At 36.5% G+C, this 20,856-nt stretch overlaps 1 protein-coding gene and 1 pseudogene across 2 annotated transcripts in view; one reads left to right on the top strand and one right to left on the bottom strand.

The window, feature by feature from the left end:
- The window catches only part of HS2ST1 (heparan sulfate 2-O-sulfotransferase 1), a 160,797-nt gene that overhangs the window by 107,780 nt on the left and 32,161 nt on the right, over positions 1 to 20,856 (top strand). The gene's annotated exons all lie outside the window — the stretch shown is intronic.
- On the bottom strand, positions 801 to 17,961 carry LOC120247723 (annotated as a pseudogene).

The raw sequence follows: 20,856 nt of genomic DNA, 5'->3' as shown, positions 1-20,856 counted from the left end.
TCCAGAGTCTGACACTTAACTGACTTGAAAAAAATTTTTTTAATGTTTGTTTATTTTTGAGAAAGAGAAACAATGTGAGTGGTGGAGGGGCAGAGAGAGGGAGACACAGAATCTGAAGCAGGTTCCAGGCTCTGAGCTGTCAGCACAGAGCCCAATGCAGATCTTGAACTCGCAGGCCCTGAGATCATGACGTGAGCTGAAGTTGGACATTTAACCAACTGAGCCACCCAGGTGCCCCTCCCTGCATGTATTAAGATGATCATTTGGTTTTTCTGTTTAGCTTGTCAATATGATGAATTTCATTGACTTTCTAATGTTAAACCAACTTTGAATTCCCACATGGGTACGATGATTATTCTTTTATGTATTGTAGTCACTTAACAAAATGTTAATTTTTGCCTCTGTGTTTGTTTGGGATTTGTTCTATAGTGTTTTCGGGGGAATGGCCCATATGATCTTTATTGACGTTATCCACTGGAATGGAAATAATGCCTGTATAGAACCAAATGTTTGTTACTATAACTTCTGTCTCACAATTAAAATCCAAACAGTTGTTTAAAAACAGTCAACTCAGTCAAAAATGCACTACTTCAGTCAGGATCAATAGCTTTTTTAAAGCCACAGTAACACTTAAACATGGTTAAGACTTGAATGCAGAAATTTGGTTGGATGGAAAACTAAACTTCCAACTTGACCAAATGGAATTACAAGCCAGAATTGTGGTTTTCACAGTCCACTGGACTCATTAACACTGGACAGCTTTTAAGAGTCTTTAGACTCTTGAGATGATAAGGAATCCTTTAAACACTCTTCTGTTCTTTCTTCCCAGTCAAAGATTTGTGGATGTGTTGAATGATGCCACCACTAGCTATTATAGCCTTGATGAGAGAGTCCAATTCTTCATCTCCACAAACAGCAAGTTGCACGTGAGGAGGGGTAATACACTAAACTTCAATTCTTTTGATGCATTCCCTGCCAATTCAGGAACCCCTATGCTGATGTACAGTAGGATGACTGTGCCATGCGCCAAGGCAACCATGCACACTCGTACAAGACTGGTGGTCCTGGATTGTAGGTGTCCATGAACATGGCCCACCAGGAACTGCAAGCTGGCTTTCCACAGTGGGAAACCACCTTTGTCTTGGCCTTAGGAGTCTTCCCAGCCTTACTGCCAGCAATTTCAATTTTGCTGAAGCTCACACAAGCAAGGCAGAGAAGGCACTAGTTAGCCTGTGAAGATCCTGCCACCTAGTCCTTCATTGCACTGTGCTTCCAACTCTGTAGTGTTTTGTAATATATGTCTCATTTGGGGTAACACAGTAATGGTGGCTCCACAGAATGAGTTGGGAAGTGTTTTCTCCTCTTCAGTTTTCTTTAAGTTTGTGCTGAATTGGTATTTTTCTTGAATGTTTGTTAGAATGTCCTAGTGAAGCAATCTGGGCCTATTGTTTTATCTGTGGGAAGATGTTTCTTTGTTTTGTGGGAAGGCTTTTAGTCTACAAATTTGACTCCCTTAATAGATAAAAGATTATTGAGTTATCTATACTTGAGTGAGCTTTGTTAATTTTTGTTTACCAAAGAATTTGGCCCATTTCTTTTAAGTTGTCAAATATATTGGTATAGAGTTGTTTATATATAACATTCCTTTATATTTGTAGTGACTTCTTATTCTGGATATTGAAAATTGTGTCTTTTCTTTTGTCTTACTAGTTTGTCTACAGACTTGTCAGTTTTTATTGATTTTTTTATATTTTATCTTTTCTATTTTGTTAGATATCTGCTTTTATTTACTCTTTTTTTTTTTTTCTAGTTCCTTAGGACAAAGCTTAGTTCATTGATATTAGACCTTCCTTTTAAAAAAATTTTTTTTTTAGGTTTATTTATTTATTTTGAGAGAGAGCAAGTGGCGGGGGGCAGAGAGAGAGGGAGAGAGATTCCTAACCAGGCTCTGCACTGTCAACACACAGCCCAATCAATACAGGGCTCAATCCTACAAACTATGAGATTGTGATCTGAGCTAAAATCAAGAGTCAGATGCTTAACCACCCAAGCACTCCTGATCTTCCTTCTTTTTTACTATGGTATGTTAAGTTTCCCTGTAAGCACTGCTTTATGCTTCGGTATATTTAAGTTTTATTAGGTTCAAAATGTTTGTCTAATTTTTCTTTTGGTGTTCTCTTTGTCCTTTGGGTTACATGAAGCATGCTGTTTAGTTCAAATATTTGTGGACTTTTCGAATGTCTTTTCTGTTATTTTGTTAATTTAATTCCATTGTAGTCAGAGAACATACTTCATTTAATTTGAATTCTTTTAAATTTATCAAGCTTTGTTTTTAAGACAAAATATGGTCTATCTTTTTATTTATTTATTTATTTTTTAAATATTTTTATTTATTTCTAGGAGAGAGAGAGAGAGAGAGAGAGACAGCGTGAGCAGGGGAGGGTCAGAGAGAGAGGGAGACACAGACTCTGAAATAGGCTCCAGGTTCTGAGCTGGGAGTCAGCACAGAGCCCGATGCAGGGCTCGAACCCACGAACCGCGAGATAATGACCTAAGCAAAAGTCGGACGCTTAACCGACTAAGCCACCCACGCGCCCCATAAATATGGTCTATCTTCTTAAAAGTTCCAGGTGTACTTGAAAAGAATGTGTATCTGCATTCTGGCTGGAGTGTTCTGTAAATACCAGATTGTTAATTAGTTGATAGTATTCTTCAGGTTTTCAGTCATTACTGGTTTTCTGTCTACTTGTGGTGTCAATTATTGGGAGCATAACGGTGAAATAACCAATTATACTTGTGGATTTGTCTATATTTTTGTGAGTCTTTTATTTCTGTATTTTGAGACTTATAGATGTACCACTTTTTTAAGGTCATTATGTCTGCATGATAAATTGACCCCTTTATTATAAATTAGTAATAACCTTTTTTCTCTAGCAATGCTCTTTCTTCTGAAATCCATGTTACTAATATCACTCTAGCTTTCTTTTGATTTTCGTTAACATGATAACTGTTTTTTCCATCCTTTTTCTTTTGTCATTTGTTTCTTTAAGGTGGGTTGCTTGTAGGCAGGATATAGTTGAATCTAGCTTTTTTTAATCCATTTTGACAATCTTTGCCTTTTCATTGTAGTTTATAAATTATTTGTTCTTAATATACAAATATCAGCTTTTATAATTGTAAATAAATATTTAGCAATTGAATTATTTGGTAGGTCCCATCAGGTAACCTTGTTCCTAAATCTTTTTTAAGTTTATTTCTTTATTTGGGGGGGGAGAGAGAGAGAGAGAGAGAGAGAGAGAGAGAGAACCCCAAGCAGGCTCTTCACTCTCAGTATGGAGCCTGAAACAGGGCTTGAACTCATGAACTGTGAGATCATGATGTGAGCCAAAACTTAAGAGTCAAATGCTTAACTGACTGAGCCACCCAGGTGCCCAAACCTTGTTCCTAAATTTTAATTGTCCTTAAGACCACTTTGTTTAATTTAGATTTATTATTTCCAGTTTATCTTCAACCACCCCCTGCCCCCAAAATACACACACAAAATTAAGAACAAGGTGGGACTGTTTTAGAAATCAGATGGTCTTCAGAGATGAGAAATTGTGCTAAAGAGAACTCTTCCATAGGGTAAAATGGTGAATGTTACTTAGAGGGTCATAAACCAAAATTAACAAAAATATATTAGCCAGGTTCCTTTGTTTTTCTCGTATGCTTTGTAATGACTCCTGTTGGTATAGTCTTTAGTTCACCCAGCATCTTCTATCACATTGGGAGCTTTATAAAAATACTCAATCCCAGTATTTCCCCAGGCCTATCACCTGAAATCTATTTTAAGACAATATAACTCTCCATATGATTCTTAGATCATAGGCTTGGAAACCATGGTTCTGCCTTGGTTATTTGTCCTCTTTAATCTCTAACTGCTTCTTAGCCTTTGCTCGCACAGTCTTGGCAACATCAGAGGCAAAAACCCTGAGGACTAGGTATGACACACCTAGAATATCAAGCCAGAGGAAACAGTCTTGACATGTCTGGAGCTTCAGCTTTGACTGTGCTGTGTGTAAATTGCTAGGTTACTAGGGATCAAATCCCATCAAGTCATTCCTTTTTAAAATTGATCTTTCTTGGATTGCTCAGTAAAGAACTCTACCTTCTCTACGGTTTCATTTAATAATACCATATTGTTTTCATTAAGCAAATTTAATATCTTCTCTGTGCTGGGTAATGGTCATCACCATTCTTTTTGAGAAAGAAAATAGTTTTTTAAAACTTGTGCTTCCTCTCCCTCCACCCCATTTCCCTGCCAAAAAGTCACATTAATTCTATGATATTTTTAGTTTCTACAGTTTCTTTGGTCTCAGTGTGGAATTAGAATGTATTTATTTATGTTTGCCTAATTCAAATAGAATAAGATGACTATAAAATAAATTAAGCCAGTTTTTAGTAAGTTGTTTTAAAATACGTATTAAAGTGACCTTTAATAGTATTGTGTGGAAATGTTTGCTTTTTGACAAGATAAAGAATGTTGTACTTACTTGAAAATCTTATCCATATGATACTTGGGTTATCTATTTTTTACATAATTAAAATACAATAGTTAAACACGTGTTAAAATCCAAATGATGAAATGTTAGTCTTCATTGATTGATACTATTGCCTAGAATTTTCCTGCATCTTGGTAATCACTGAGAATGCCAATCATCATTGCACTGAGGGCACATTGAATCATCAGCTAGTAAGGAATTCTAGTTAACAGGATGCTGAATAATGATTTTTTTGTTATATAAGACATAATGTAAAGTAGGAGAATTGTGGAAATTGGCGCTTGAAAATGAACTTCTCTAGAATCTTAAAACCTGTAACTGATTTTTAAAGATCCAAAAAAAAACCCAAACTGGACTTTAAAGGCAGTAACAAGGGATGAAAAAGGGCCTTATGCAGTAATTACAGGGTCTGTTCATCAGGAAGAGCTAACAAATATAAATTTCTATGCACTGAATTTGGGAGCACCCAAAACATAAAACAATCACAAACAGAAACAGTCTTATGGATAAGAATGTGCTAATAGCAGAGGACTTTAATACTCCACTTGCAGCATTGGGTAGACCATCTAGACAGAAAATCGCTAAAGAAACAATGGACTTGAATGACACATTGGACCAGATGGATTTGACAGATATATTTAGAACTCTACATCCTGAGATTATGGAATTCACTTTTTTCTCAAGTGCACATGGCACATTCTCCAAGTTAGATCACACACTGGGTCATAAAGCAGCCCTCAATAAATATAAAAGAATTGAGATCATACCATGCACACTTTCAGATCACAATGCTATGAAACTTGAAATCAACCACAGGAAGAAGTCTGGAAAACCTCCAAAAATATGGAGGTTAAAGAACATCCTACTAAAGAACGAATGGTTCAATCAGGCAATTAGAGAAGAAATTTAAAAATATATGGAAACAAATGAAAATGAAAATACAACAATCCAAACTCTTTGGGATGCAGCAAAGGCAGTCCTAAAAGGAAAGTACATTGTACTCCAGGCCTATTTCAAGAAATTAGAAAAAGCACAAGTACAAAATCTAACAGCGCACCTAAAGGAACTAAAAGGATAGCAACAATAGCACCCAAACCCAGCAGAAGAAGAGAGAGAATATAAATCAGGGCAGAAGTAAACAATATAGAATCCAAAAAAAACAGTCAAACAGATCAATGAAACCAAGAGTTGGTTTTTTGAAAAAAATAAACAAAATAGATACACCTCTAGCCAGACCTCTCAGAAAGAAGAGAGAGCACCCAAATAGACAAAATCATGAATGAAAATGGATTTATTACAACCAATCCCTCAGAAATACAAGCAATTATCAGGGCATACTATGAAAAATTATATGCCAACAAACTGGAAAACCTAGAAAAAATGGACAAATTACTAAACACACACATACTACCAAAATTCACACAGGAAGAGATAGAAAACCTGAACAGACCCAGAACTAGTGAAGAAATCAAAACTCTCCCAACAGATAACAGCCCTGGGACAGATGGATTCCCTGGGGAATTCTACCAGACATTTAAATCAGAGTTAATACCCATTCTTCTCAAGCTATTCCAAAAATAGAAATGGAAGGAAGACTTCTGTACTCATTCTATAAAGCCAACATCACTTTGATTCCCAAACCAGACAAAGACCCAGCAAAAAAAAGAGAACTCCAGGCCAATATCCTTGATGAATACGGATGCAAAAATTCTCAACAAATTACTTGCAGATTGAATTCAACAGCATAAAAAAAGAATTATCCACCATGACCAAGTGGTATTCATCCCTGGGTTACAGGGCTGGTTCAATATTCGCAAATCAATCAATGTGATACATCACATTAACAAAAGAAAAAGATAAAAACCATATTATCCTGTCGATAGATGGAGAAAAAGCATTTGACAAAATACAGCATCCCTTCTTAATAAAGACGCTTGAGAAAGTTGGGATAGAAGGAACTTGCTTCAACATCATAAAAGACATTTATGAGAAGCCCACAGCTAACATCATCCTCAATGAGGAAAAACTGAGAGTTTCCTCTGAGATCAGGAACACGACAGGGATGTCCACTCTCACCACTGTTGTTTAACATAGTGCTGGAAGTCCTAGCATCAGCCATCAAACAACAAAAGGAAATAAAAGGCATCAGAATTGGTAGAGAAGAAGTCAAACTTTCACTTTTCACAGGTGACATGATACTCTACAGTGAAATCTCAACAGAATCCATCAGAAGCCTGCTAGAACTGATCCATGAATTCAGCAAAGTTGCAGGGTACAAAATCAACATATAGAAATCGGTTGCATTTTTATACAACAACAATGAAGCAACAGAAAGAGAAATGAATAAACTGATCCCATTCACAATTGCACAAAAAACCATAAAATACCTAGGAATAAACCTAACCAAAGATATAAGAGATCTGTATGATGAAAACTATAGAAAACTTATGAAGGAAACTGAAGAAGACACAAAGAAATGGAAAAACATTCCATGCTCATGGATTGGAGGAATAAATATTGTTAAAATGTCATTACTACCCAAAGCAATCTACACCTTCAATGCAATCCCAATCAAAATTGTACCAGCATACTTCTCAAAACTAGAACAAACTCTCCTAAAATTTGTATGGAACCACAAAAGACCCCAAGTAGCCAAAGTAATATTGAAGAAGAAAACCACAACGGGAGGCATCACCATCCCAGACATTAGCCTCTACTACAAAGCTGTAATCATCAAGACAGTATGGTATTTGAACAAAAACAGACACATAGACCAATGGAATAGAATAGAGAACTCAGACTTGGTGACCCACAAATGTATGGCAAACTCATCTTTGACAAAGAGGAAAGAGTATCCAATGGAAAAAAGACAGCCTCTTTAACAAATGGTGCTGGGAGAACTGGACAGCAATGCAGACGAATGAAACTAGATCATTTTCTCACACCATACACAAAAATAAACCCAAAATGGATAAAGGACTTGAACATGAGACAGGAAACCATCAAAACCCTAGAGGAGAAAGCAGGCAACAACCTCCTTAACCTCAACTGCAGCAATTTCTTACTTGACACATCCCTAAAGGCAAGGAAATCAGGAGCAAAAATGAACTATTGGGACCTCACCAAGATAAAAAGCTTCTGCACAGCAAAAGAATCAATCAATAAAACTAATAGGCAACTGATAGAAAAAATAGTTGCAAATGACATATCAGATAAAGGGCTAGTATCCAATATCTATAAGGAACTCACCAAACTCCACATCAAAAAAAAACAATCCAGTGAAGAAATGGGCAGAAGACATGAACAGACACTTCTCCAAAGAGGACATCCCGATGGCCAACAGACACATGAAACAATGTTCAGTGTTCCTCATCATCGGGGAAATACAAATCAAAACTACACTGAGATACCACCTCATGCCGGTCAGAGTGGCTAAAATGAACAAATCAGGAGACTCTAGATGCTGGTGAAGATGTGGAGAAACGGGCACCCTGCTAAACTGTTGGTGGGAATGTAAACTGGTGCAGCCCCTCTGGAAAACAGTGTGGAGGCTCCTCAAAAAATTAACAATAGAACTCCCCTATGACCCAGCAATAGCACTGCTAGGAATTTACGTGAGGGATACAGGAGTGCTGATGCATAGGGGCACATGTACCCCAATGTTCATAGCAGCACTTTCAACAATAGCCAAAACATGGAAAGAGCATAAGTGTCCATCAACTGATGAATGGATCAGGAAGATGCGGTATATTTATACAATGGAATATTATATGGCAACAAGAAAGAATGAAATCTGGCCATTTGTAGCAACGTCGATGGAACTCGAGGGTGTAATGCTGAGTGAAATAAGCCAGGCAGAGAAGGACAGATACCATATGTTTTCACTTATAAGTGTAACAGGAGAAACTTAACAGAGGACCATGGGGGAGGAGAAGGGGAAAAATAGTTGAGAGGGAGGGAGGCAAACCATAAGAGACTCTTGAATACTGAGAACAAACTGAGGGCTGATAGGGGTGGGGTAGAGGGGAAGGGGGGTGATAGGCACAGAGGAGGGCACTTGTTGGAATGAGCACTGGGTGTTATATGGAAACCAACTTGACAATAAACTATGAAAGAAAAAGTAAATAAAACACAAACACCCAAAAATAAAGACCCATTTAAAGCATGATTCCATCTAAAAAGCTATAATGTAACTATACCTCAGAAGATATGAAATTATAAGATATAAAAAATATCAAAACTCTTTGTTATTAATATATTAAAATGACAATGGCTGATGTCCATGTGAACTTCAGTTTATATTTTAGCAAACTAAGACTGGAAACCATTATTTCATCAGAATTTCTTTATATATAGTAGAATCCTGCAAAATGAATCCTTTAACATGGTTTTTGAATTTGTGGTTGTATCCAAAACTTATTTCAAACTAAAAGGATGGGGGCAGTGAAGGTCAATCAGAATAAATAAATGTTGCATTTCATTTGGTTTGGTAACAATTTATTCTCAAGAACATTTTAAATATTTCTCTATATGCCTCCCACAGTGATGGTTATAGTATCCTTGAAGGAGGGAACTGCCCAGCCTTAGGAGACCTAATGGTTGGTGGGGAGCATTGAGGGAGGTGGGACATGCACTTAGGCCAGAAGAATCAGTCCCATCCGTTAAAGAGTATCTTGACTGGAATACCCTTACAACTAGTTTGTTTGTTTGTTTGTTTGTTTGTTTCTTTCTTTCTTTCTTTCTTTCTTTCTTTCTCTCTCTCTCTCTCTCTCTCTCTCTCGCTTTCTTTCTTTTCTTTCTTTTCTCCCTTCCTTCCTTCCTTCCTTCCTTCCTTCCTTCCTTCCTTCCTTCCTTCCTTCCTTCCTTCCTTTCTTTCTTTCTTTCTTTCTGTTTATTTTGAGAGAGAGAGCACAAACGGGAATGGCAGAGAGAGGGAGAGAGAGGATCCCAAGCAGGCTCCACATTGTCAGTGCAAATCCCAACATGCAGCTTGAAACTACGAACTGTGAGATCATGACCTGAGCCAAAATCACGAGTCCCATGGTCAAGGACTGAGCCACCCAGCCGCCCCTTGCCTTCCAACTAGTTTATACCATGAAGTAGAGTAGCATTATTTTTCACAGATCTAAAGTATTTCAAAAATTACTGTAAATTCCAAATTAATGGGAATACCTGTGGGCTTTTTACATAGAAAAGAGGATATTCTACATCTGTTTTTTCAGAAACCAAAAGAAATAACGCTATATAACATGATTTCTCGGTTCCTGGACCATCATACCAGCATCACCTGGGAACTTGATAGAAATGCAAATTTCTTGAGCCCTGAGGATTAGTTAACTGGAGAAGATAGGACAGCAGGAATCTCTATTTTGCAAATCCTGCAAGACATTCTGGTATATGCTCAAACTCAAAATCACTCCTTTACAGTATGACGTATACCAAGCTTTAGTGAAATAATGGCAAGTTTTCAGCATAACGAATTCTAATTTTCAAACAGCTGTTGCATTAGGTTTTAGTTAATGATCTCCAAACCCAGCTGGAGTTGAATCCAAGTTACTTCCTTATTCTTTTTACTTACTAGTCAATGGAGCACCAGGTGCGGTTGTTGAAGTGTGAAAATAATTCAGCTTTGAAGACAGTATTGGCATTTCTTTCTTGATTTTGAAAATGCTTTAGTTTTCCTGCTTTGGTATTCAGTAATCAAAGCACATCTATTTAAATGGCAGTTTGGACTTACACTAAAATTGGAGGAAATCTCCCAATCTTCCTGCCGGTTTAATATTAAAATTAATATCTTAGCTGAATTACAAAATTTACATATAATTGAGTTCCTTCTATTGTAACTTACCTCCAGTGTTTACATTTTAGGAACAATTGTTGTCTTCCCTGAATAACTTAACTTTCTACTTTCACATCTTTCATATTATTGTATCTTTATTTTTACTTTAAAAAAGAATGCTAGCAGAGATTTATTTTAATGAAGTGCATCCTATAGTAATAAGGCCCAAATTATGCTTTCTGAATTACAAAACTCATCAAGCTAGCAGAAAGCATTCCAGGGGCGCCTGGGTGGCTCCGTTGGTTGAGTGGCTGACTCTTGGTTTTGGCTCAGGTCATAATATCATGGTTTATAGGTTTGAGCCCCACGTTGCACTCTGTGCTGACGGCATGAAGCCTGCTTGGGATTCTCACTCCCTCTGTCTGCAACTCCTGTGCTCGCTCACGCCGTCTCTCAAAATAAATCAATAAATATTTTTAAAATTTTTCAAAAACAAGGTGTTCCAAAAGCACATTAGTCAGATGTGAAGCCAAGGATACAGCTCTTATACTTGCTTTACCTGTTAAAGTGAGCTAAATATGGGTATTTAAAAGTGGACAGTGTGGTCAGAAACACAGTGTTTATTAGTAGGTAAACAGGTAAATATATGATTTTGCACTAATATTCTAAGGTTTGGGTTGTATTGCACATATATTATAGGTAGTGTTAGTAAAACACATCTTTATATCAAAGGCTGATGGTTTTAAAATACTGTTTTGATGCTCCTTATTTTTAACTCTACTTTATCTTCATGATCTCATTCGCCCCCTTGACATCAGCTGCTGCCTTTGTGTTGTGATTCCTAAAGTTCTGTCTTTACTTCTGAAATTTCTCCTGAGTTGTATGTCTTCAGCAACCTACACATTATTGACTGGACGTTCCATAGGCACCTCTGTCTAAAACTCATAATCCAAGTTTTCTTTAGGCTAGCCCTGTGAACGTTTATGGAATCAGAGTTAGTAATAGTCCTCACATGGTGTTGATCCCAGATATTTGTGCAGGACCTTATTCTCCTAAAATGCCATTCTGAAATTTCTGGAAATCTTCCAGAGGTGTCTCAGATGCGTTAAGGGAAAAAAAAAAATAAGGTAAAATCCACTCTGTCTCCAAGCATTTGCCCTATCTACTTTTTGTAAACGGAACAGCCATCTCCAATCAAGCTTCATTGTCTCTGCTGCTTCCCCAAGAGGAAACGTCAGAAAGTAGAGCCCTCATGGTGCCAAGATTGATGCTATGTTCCATATAGAAATAGAGAAAATTCTTACATCCTTCTTGATCCATGTCATACTTTATCACTTGTGAATCTGATTCATGTGCTTTTGTGGGGAGGTGGCCGACTATACAACTATTCATGCTTTTCCTCTCATAGTATGTCTTTATTGCTAGGAAGCAACTGCCCACCCAAGGCTCAATTTTGTACCACCACCCCTGCAGCTAGGGATAGCCATATGACTGGTGTTTGCCAGTATAGTTGGGAAATTACTGTGTTTTCTCCATTCTGTCTTCCCACATCTGCTAACTAGATGCAAAATACTTTGAGTTCTTGGAGGAATGTCAAATTTACAAGAAGGAAGGAAGCTGACTCCTTGAATCATTGTATAAAAGGCCATCTACCAGTCTGGAACACTCACACTGGTACTTGAATAAGAACTAAGCTTCTGTTATGGTAAATGATTGAAATTTTATGTGTTCTAGTCCTTATTATTTCCTTAAAATAGCACCCCTCTGTATTACAAAGCCCTTCATTAACAAAACAGCTCCTTGGGGTGCCTGGGTAGCCCAGTGGGTTAAGCGTCTGACTTTTGGTTTCAGCTCAGGTGGTGATCTCACGGTTTAGGAGTTCGAGCCCTGCACCGGGCTCTCCTCTGATAGTGCAGAGCCTGCTTGGGATTCTCTCTCTCTTATGCTCTTTCTCTCAAAATAACTAAACTTAAAAAAAAAAAATAAAAACAATTCCTTTATCATCATCCTGTATTTCCTTTCTCCAACAGCTCAAACAGTTGGGTATATGGCTGTCCATGGGGCTGTGAGAGAACAGATGCCACATTACACTCTCTAGTCCAGATCTTTTCTGCTATTGTGCTTTCTCTATCCTGTTTTCCACACCTGTCAGACTTGGTAGTATTCTTATATAAGCTCAAAATAAAAGCCCTTATGGAATAGACTCTTCAGCATACCCCCTACATATTGGATTTCTCAGTTTGAACTTCAATGTAGATTCCCAAATGTCTTGAATTCCGTTCTTCTACCCCAGTTGCTTTTTTTCCTATTCCTAATTTTCAAACTCTGAGAAAGGTACCATCCTCCTCCTCAGTATAGAAGCTTAGAGAAAAGCCTTAACCTCTTCTGGGTTCCCAGTCTTCATCTGTATTGCAACTGCTTTCCTTTGGGTCTTAGTCTCCATTATGTCTTGAGATGATTAATAGTCAACTTCAGGGGTATCCCTCTATAAAGTGATGCCTCATGGAACCTTGCATTGTGGAGGTCTTGTATGGGCTGTTACTTAAAACTCTTCAAAAATATCTCTCCATTGCTTGCAAAGAAGTTCTCAAAAAAGTACGATCCATGGGTATCAAGAGTTTTCAAGACCCTTTCAGGGAGTTCACAAAGTAGTCCACAACTATTCCCATAATAATTCTGAGCTGTTAATTGCCTATTTCACTAGTTGCCATTTATGCTCATGGTACAAAAGCAGTCGTGACACTGGGTTGTACTATCAATCTTTGTATTCTTTACCACCTTGATTCATAGTTGTAAAACAAAGCCAATTTTCATATAACAGTGTCCTTTACAAAGCAGTCAAAACCATTAACCTTATTAAATCCTGACTATTTAGTATGTGTGTATTTTTAATATTCTGTGATAAAATGGAAAATATACCAAGCGCTTCTGCATACCAAAGTACAATGGTTGTCTTGAAGAAAAGCAGTTCTGTTGATTGTTTGGATTGTAAGCTTAAGAAGCCACTTTTTCATAGAACAGTTTTTACTTGAAAGAAAAACCAACAAATAAACTGTGTATTCAGACTTGGGTAGTTGGCAGACATTTTCTCAAAAACAAACAAAGTGAACTTGTCACTTCAAGGAAAACCAACGGACAGTATTTATTGCTATTATAAAATTTGACAAACCTGTGGCTGTCACCACAAACATGACAGCTTAACCAGTACTTAAAGACTTTTCTTATGAGAATGGTGGTGATTATAATGAATGTGATTTTTTTGCCGGGGGTCAGGGGGATTGTATAATTAAATGTGATAACATTTAGAAGATCTACAGAATGCCATAAGCCAGTATTTTCCAAGTGACAGTATAAGGTAATATAACAATGTATGAAAAGTTTATCAATATGGTTTTATATCACATTGCAATTAACCTTTAAGAAACCAACACTTGGTGAGTTTTAATGTGGTGTCAAAGAATATTACCAATTGTTTGCAAAAGTGATTAAAACACTCCTTTTTCAACTCTGTATGTATAGGAGTCTGATTTTCTTCATAGACTTGAATCCAAAGAATATGTTTACATTTTTAATGGAGAAGCAGGTATAAGAATCCACTTTTCTTTCTTTAAGCCAAACATTTTTTTAAAATGTGCAAAAAATATAAAAAGCCTTTACTAATTTTTTTGTTGTTTTGGAAAAACACAAAAATATGTCATTTATTCTAACATATGTCATTGTTATGTTTAAATGGATTAATATTTTAAGTTTATGATTTTTATTTCTACCAAGATAATGAGAGATATAACCCCCATGAACAAAAACTCTGAAGGCCTCAATTTTTTAGGTATATAAAGAAGTTCCAAGATCAGTAACTGTGAGAACTGCTGACTTAAAAGTTCATATTCCCAATGTGGTGATGAAGACACTATTGTTTGGCCTCTGCCCACTTGTCGGTCTCATATTTTACCTTGCCCTTAGCCCTTTTGCCATATTCTAAGCTTATCAAGAACCACTTTTAGGACCTAAATGCACCATGCAGTATTGTGTGCCTCCAAGCCCTTTTCCATCATCACACCATTTTACATGTCTACTAGCAGTGCACGAAGGTTCCAATTTCTCCACATCCTTGTTGGTTGGTTGGTTGGATGGTTTGGTTTAATTATAGCTATCCTGGGGGGTGTAAACTGGTTGTGATTTGCATTTCCCTAAAGACTAATGATGTGTTGAGCATTTTTTCATGTGTTTGTTGGTCATTTGTGTATCTTTGGAGAAATATCTAATCAAGTGCTTTGCCCATGTGAGTACTTTCTTCACAATCAGTATGTGTCTACATGAGTAAGTTTACATTTCCCCTTGAATGTATAAGAGAAAGGAAATCTTAAAGTTAGGAGGGAAAACAGTAGCACTTAGGAGACTTAAAGTTGAAATGAGCACTTAGATAGTTTAGTGTTTACATATAAAAATTACTCTAAAATTTTCACTACTAGCTTACTAATTTTTGGATATAGATAATATTTGTTGATTTTTATCTCGATATTGCTTAATGAAACATCCAGAAGAACTAAAGTCATAGACACAACACAGATTGGTAGTTGCCAGGCGATAATGGAGAGGGAAATACTTAATGGGTATCGTTTTTCCTACAAGGTGAAGAAAGCATTTTGGAACTAGATAGATAGGATGGTTGCCCACATTGTGAATGTGCTAAATGCCACTGAATTGTTGACTTTGAAATGATTAATTTTGTTATAAGAACTTCACTTTTAGGGGTGCCTGCCTGGCTCAGTCAGTTAAGCGTCCAACTTCAGCTCAGGTCATGATCTCACAGTTCATGGGTTCGAGCCCTGCGTCGGGCTTTGTGCTGGCAGCTAGCACAGAGTCTGGAGCCTGCTTCAGATTCTGTGTCTCCCTCTCTCTCTGACCCTCCCCTGCTCATGCTGTCTCTCTCTCTCTTTCTCTCTCTCTCAGAAATAAATAAAAACATTTTATAAAAAAGAACTTCACTTTTAAGAATTACCAAAAATAAGCAAGTACTCACAAAATCTTATATGAGTTCATTAATATTAAAAACAAAAGCACCTATAAACTCAACAGTTTATAAAACACTCATTTATTTTTAATTTAACAAATACTTATTGAATGCCTCTATATGCAGTGACTTTTCCTAGGCCATGTTTTACATATAGATTATGCTTGTGCATTAATTATACATTAATTCTTAACATTAAAGAAAATTAATCATTACAAAAATCAAATTTTCTTTCCAAACTTAATCTCACTGATGAACTGCCACTAAAAATATATTGGTTAATGCTCTTGAGATGATTAGATAAGAAAATTAAGGTAGCTATTAAATATCCTATCAATCCAATAACCACGAATATAATGCTTTTTGTTGTTAGGTTACTAAGTTAGAGGAATATGAGTTATATTTTACTTAATGTACTTGCTAAACTTGATTATAGATTTTACAGTTATTACACAAATTAAAAGTGAAATTCTTAAATGTTACAACCTTTTTTTATTAATCTGAGAAATACACTAATCGCCTATATGAAATAATATTGGTAGTAGCTAACATGGAGTTCTCATTATGTATTTTAAATGCTTCATATGCATCATTGGTTCTGTGCATGCTCTGTGGTGAGTGTTTTATATGCATTCTTATGTTTTGATTCTTAAAAAAAACCCTAAGAGGCACCATTATTATTGCCATCTAGATGAGGAAACTGAGTGTCAAATTGACCACCAGCTGAATACTGATGTCAGGATACTATTCCCATGTTAATGTGGCTCCGGAGCCTGTGCTCCACATTTGACTGGTTGTCTGAGAGTTCGTTTCTATTTTAGGAAGGAGTCGACTACACAGTTAAATACAGAATGATAATATTATAGAATTAACTTTTTTCTGGCAAGCACCTATTTTTAAAATATGAAATATTATACTTAATCATAGGTAAACCCATTTGAAGACTTGATTCTTTATGCATCTCAATCACTTGAAATGAATACTTTGAGAGAAAATGGGGACTCGAGCTAATATGCTTTTTATCTTTTCTTGAGCTTTCCCAAGATAGTACATCTCAAAACATCCTCCATGTTTTTACAGATTTCTTAAGCCATGTATTCCTATTTTCAGTTTTCATCAGTGAACATAAAGAAAGATCATTTAACATTATAGTCAGAGGAGTGAAAAGTAAAACTAGTGAAGAACAGTGATCAGAGCCTTAGGAACTTACAGGGCACGATCAAGTAGACCAAAACATACAATTAATCTTATAGCAGTTTTTTTTTTTCTTGCTGCTTTCAAAATTCTCACTTTGGCTTTGGCTTTTAACCATTTGATTTAATGTGTCACTGTGGATCTCTTTTGAGTTTGTTGTCTTCCTGTAGTTCATTGAGATAGAATGTGTAGATTCACATCTTATAACAAGTTTTGAGCGTTTTCAGCCTTTATTTTTACATATAAGTCCTGTATCTGTTTTGTTAGACTTACAACTGGGTATTTTTTGTGTGATTATAGATGATACTGTAATTTTCATTTTTGTGTCTATAGGTTTATTTCTAGTATAGAAATACATTGGATTTTGTATTTTTATCTTGTATCCTGGAACTTGGCTGACCTCACTTATTCTAGAATTGTTTTTGTTTTCTTCGTAGATTTCCTTGTGATTGTCTTCATAGAAAATTATACTATCTTCAAATAGGATTAGTTTTATCTCTTTTTCTATCTGTATGTTGCTGCTCTTGTTGTGGGTCTTTTTTATTTTGCTTTAATGCATTAGCTAGATCTGCTAACACTAGTTTAAATAAAATTAATGAGACTATACCTTATGCCTTGTTTCTGATATTAGAAGGAAAGTATTCAGTTTCAGTTTTTCATTATTAAATGTCATGGTAGCTGTAGGATTTTGTAGAGGAACTTTCCCTCTACTTTTTAGAGTCTTGTGGTTATTTTATGTATATATACAGGGTTTTTAGTTTTACATAGTGGGAAGAATAGGGAGTCTACTCCATCTCCCTTAAAGTGAAAGGTGCTGTCACTTCTTTTGTTATAGGATGATCTACTGAAACTTCTAAGTTTTAATGATAGCACAGGCACCCCTTGTTGACTGCCTGGAAACCACACAAAAAGCACTTGCCAGTGTTCAGTGTCCAGCCTTCAGCCTTTCATATAGAGATTTATTTTGTCAGTTCCCATGGTGATTGAATTCAAGGAGAGTGATCCAAGCTAAAAATATTCTTGAGAAAATGATATATACAATCAGACGACCACTTTGACTTATAGTGATTGCCAAATACTCCATCCATGCAGATCAGGTAGTGTGTGGTTGGACAGTACGTTTACAGGGAGTGCTGCTGAAGAAAGGACCAGATACATAGCTTCATGATATTTTTTTTTTTTTTGGTGCAGCTTTGTCGCTTCCTACTTTTCATAGTGTACACATTTTGTGGGGAATAAATTATACTTCATAACAGTGCTTGGGAATTTACACAATTCAGGATTTGTTCCTAGAAAGTGCTGAGGATCCACCTCAAGTCAGATATTTGATGCCTCATGCTCGTAGAGCCCCGCTTATCTGGCTGTGCCACAGGGATACTTGCCATGGGGTCCTGACAGGTCACGTTTTGTGCCTGGGCATCCTCACCTACAGACATTTCTCAGACAGACACTGCCAGTTTCTTCAATGATTTCTCTTTGCCTACAGGTCTTACTTATGAGTAACCTATTTTTTTTCTATATATATATATATATATATATATATATATATATATATTTCTATATATATATACACACACTATTGCCCTAAGGCAGTTTACTATTATATATATATAGTTTACTATATATGTGTGTGTGTGTGTGTGTGTGTGTATACTATTGCCCTAAGGCAGTTTACTATTAGGCTTGCTATTTGGGGAATTTTTATTTCTCTTTTTTTCTTTTTTAGGAGTAGTTACCGTGGGATCATAGACCACCCCCCTCTTCCTAAAATGTACCAGTCTGTCTTTCTGGAGAGAGGGTGTCCACGGTCTTCTACATATTCTCAAAGGAGTCCATGACCCAGAAAAATCATAATGCCACTAATACTTTTACTCTGCCCTATCATGCATATGTAGTTGAAACTCTTATAAGCACCCTTAGCTTATTATGTACTGAAGTTTAAAAAATTTTTTTATGTTTTTTATTTATTTCTGAGAGAGAGAGAGACAGCATGAATGGAGGAGGGTCAGAGAGAGAGGGAGACACAGAATCTGAAGCAGGCTCCAGGCTCTGAGCTGGCTGTTAGCACAGAGCCCGACGTGGGGATCATGACCTGAGCCGAAGTCGGTGCTCAACCGACTGAGCCACCCAGGCGCCCCTATGTACTGAAGTTTTAATGATGTCATTGCCAATTTCTATGTTTTTTGTTATAAATATTAAAACTTGGTAATTTTTTTCTTCGCGTTCTTTGCCTTTTATTATTTACCTGTTGTCTAACTATATACTTTTTACTTTAACATGCAGAAGTTTCACTACTTAAATCAAGGCAATGGATTGCTCTTTCCTTCTGCTATTTCTTTTTCCCTGAAGTCCTAATCTGCAACCCACAGTACAGAAATACTACATGGTAGGAGCCTGTATGAAGTATTTATTTTCTGCTGAGACCCTTGCAGAATTGAGCTGTGGCAGGGAGAGACAGATATATATTCATGAGTCCTTTAATTTGTATAAACCACAAAACTTATTTCCCTACCATTTCTCTTATTTCTCTATAAATGTGTAGGTTATTTAGTACATTGAACATTTAATTACATGTTCAAAGAGAAAGGTGTTTCCCCAAACAACCGTAATGTTTAAAACAATTGTCGTTAAACAATATGATATGGTGTTTTAAAAAATCTTCAGTTCTGTTTTCATCAGTTTTTCTGTAGCCTGATGTATATACATCTTTGTGACTTTAGTGCCGTGTAGGATTTAGTTTGGTGTTTTTAATGCAGCTATAATGTTTTATATTTAGCTTGATCATTATCTTTTTGCACTAAATAAGGCCTTTAATGCCCTGTCAATGCAGGAATAGGGAATTAGTGCTGTTATGAATAGTCTTTTAAAAGACTTGAGTTTGTTGATAATCTGCCACATGGAAAGGTTCATTGACCTGAGGTCTACACCACCTTTCACAGGAGCCTTGAAGAACTGGAATTGCCATAAAGCTTTGTGTCTATCTTTGGGCAGTTGGGCGGACGCATTAGTGCCAGTGGTACCTGGCCCACCTGTAATTTTATGACTCTCGGGCTGTCCCCATATTGTTTGTATGTAAGACGTTTTGTGGGGGTTCTGAAATAGCTTGCATAGCAGATTCTCTCTAGTTCATTACTCAAACATGAAAAAACATTCCTTCAAAAAACACCATAGGTATTTTAAATATACTGCCTGTATTCTCTGAGTGCCCTACAAATGTGCTGTAACTAATAAAGCTTCCCCACTGATTTAAGAGAGTCTCAGAAGAAGCTGTACTAACTAGATGCAGAACATCTTTGATAAAAAAAAAAAAAAAAAAAGACTTGGAACTGTCAGTTACTTAGTAAGTAAAGAATATGGCTATATTGCAAACACCCTTACCAGTTTTATGTTTGTCACAGGTGGAAAGAGATCCTATTTTACCATCAACAGCTATTATCGTTATTATTCAACTAAGTGAGATTCGATTTTATAAACAAACATTACTAATAAAAATCCTTTTAGTTTTCCATATGATTTTTATCTTTTTATATTTAGGCATAACACTGTGTTACTGATTATCCTGTTTGTTAAAGCAAAGTAAAAACACTTGAAAAATAGAAAGTGCATATAAATATATTATTTGAATGGGGAAAGTAGTGACTCCCATATTTGCATGTTTTTATAGAAATTTTTAAAAATTGTGTTCAATATACCGTGCATCTGATTTAGTACACATGATGAACCAAAATCAATGATTAATTTTTACATGTTAGTTTCATGGTCTGGCTAGAGTTTTATCACTGTAAAAAATAAAAAATCCACAGGGTTGCCTGAGTGGCTCAGTCAGTTGAGTATTCAACTCTATTTCAACTAGGGTCATGATTTCATAGTGTGGGATTGAGCCCTGTGTTGAGTTCCGTGCTGAGTTTGGAGCCTGCTTAAGATTCTCTCTCTCTCTCTCTCTCTCTCTCTCTCTCTCTCTCTCTCTCTCTCTCTGTGCCTGCCCCTCTTCCATGCTTGTGCTCGCTTGCTCTGTCTCTAAAATTAAGAAAACAAAATTCAGGGGTGTCCGGGTGGCTCAGTTGGTTAAGCATCCGACTTCAGCTTAGGTCATGATCTCACAGTTCATGGGTTTGAGCCCCACGTCGGGCTCTGTGCTGACAGCTCAGAGCCTGGAGGCTGCTTCAGATTCTGTGTCTCCCTCTCTCTCTTACTCTCCCCTGTTCATGCTGTTTCTCTCTCTCTCAAAAATAAATAACACATTAAAATAAATAAATCCACACACAAAATGATAACTTCTTCTTTAAAGTTTATTTTTGAGAGATAGGAAAAGAGAGAATCCAAAGCAGGCT

Source organism: Hyaena hyaena, unplaced genomic scaffold (genome assembly GCF_003009895.1).
Source record: "Hyaena hyaena isolate Hyena2069 unplaced genomic scaffold, ASM300989v1 scaffold_544, whole genome shotgun sequence".
Taxonomy (NCBI): Eukaryota; Metazoa; Chordata; class Mammalia; order Carnivora; family Hyaenidae; genus Hyaena; species Hyaena hyaena.
Note: the sequence above shows the minus strand (reverse complement) of the source record. Positions and strands in the feature narration are given on the sequence as shown.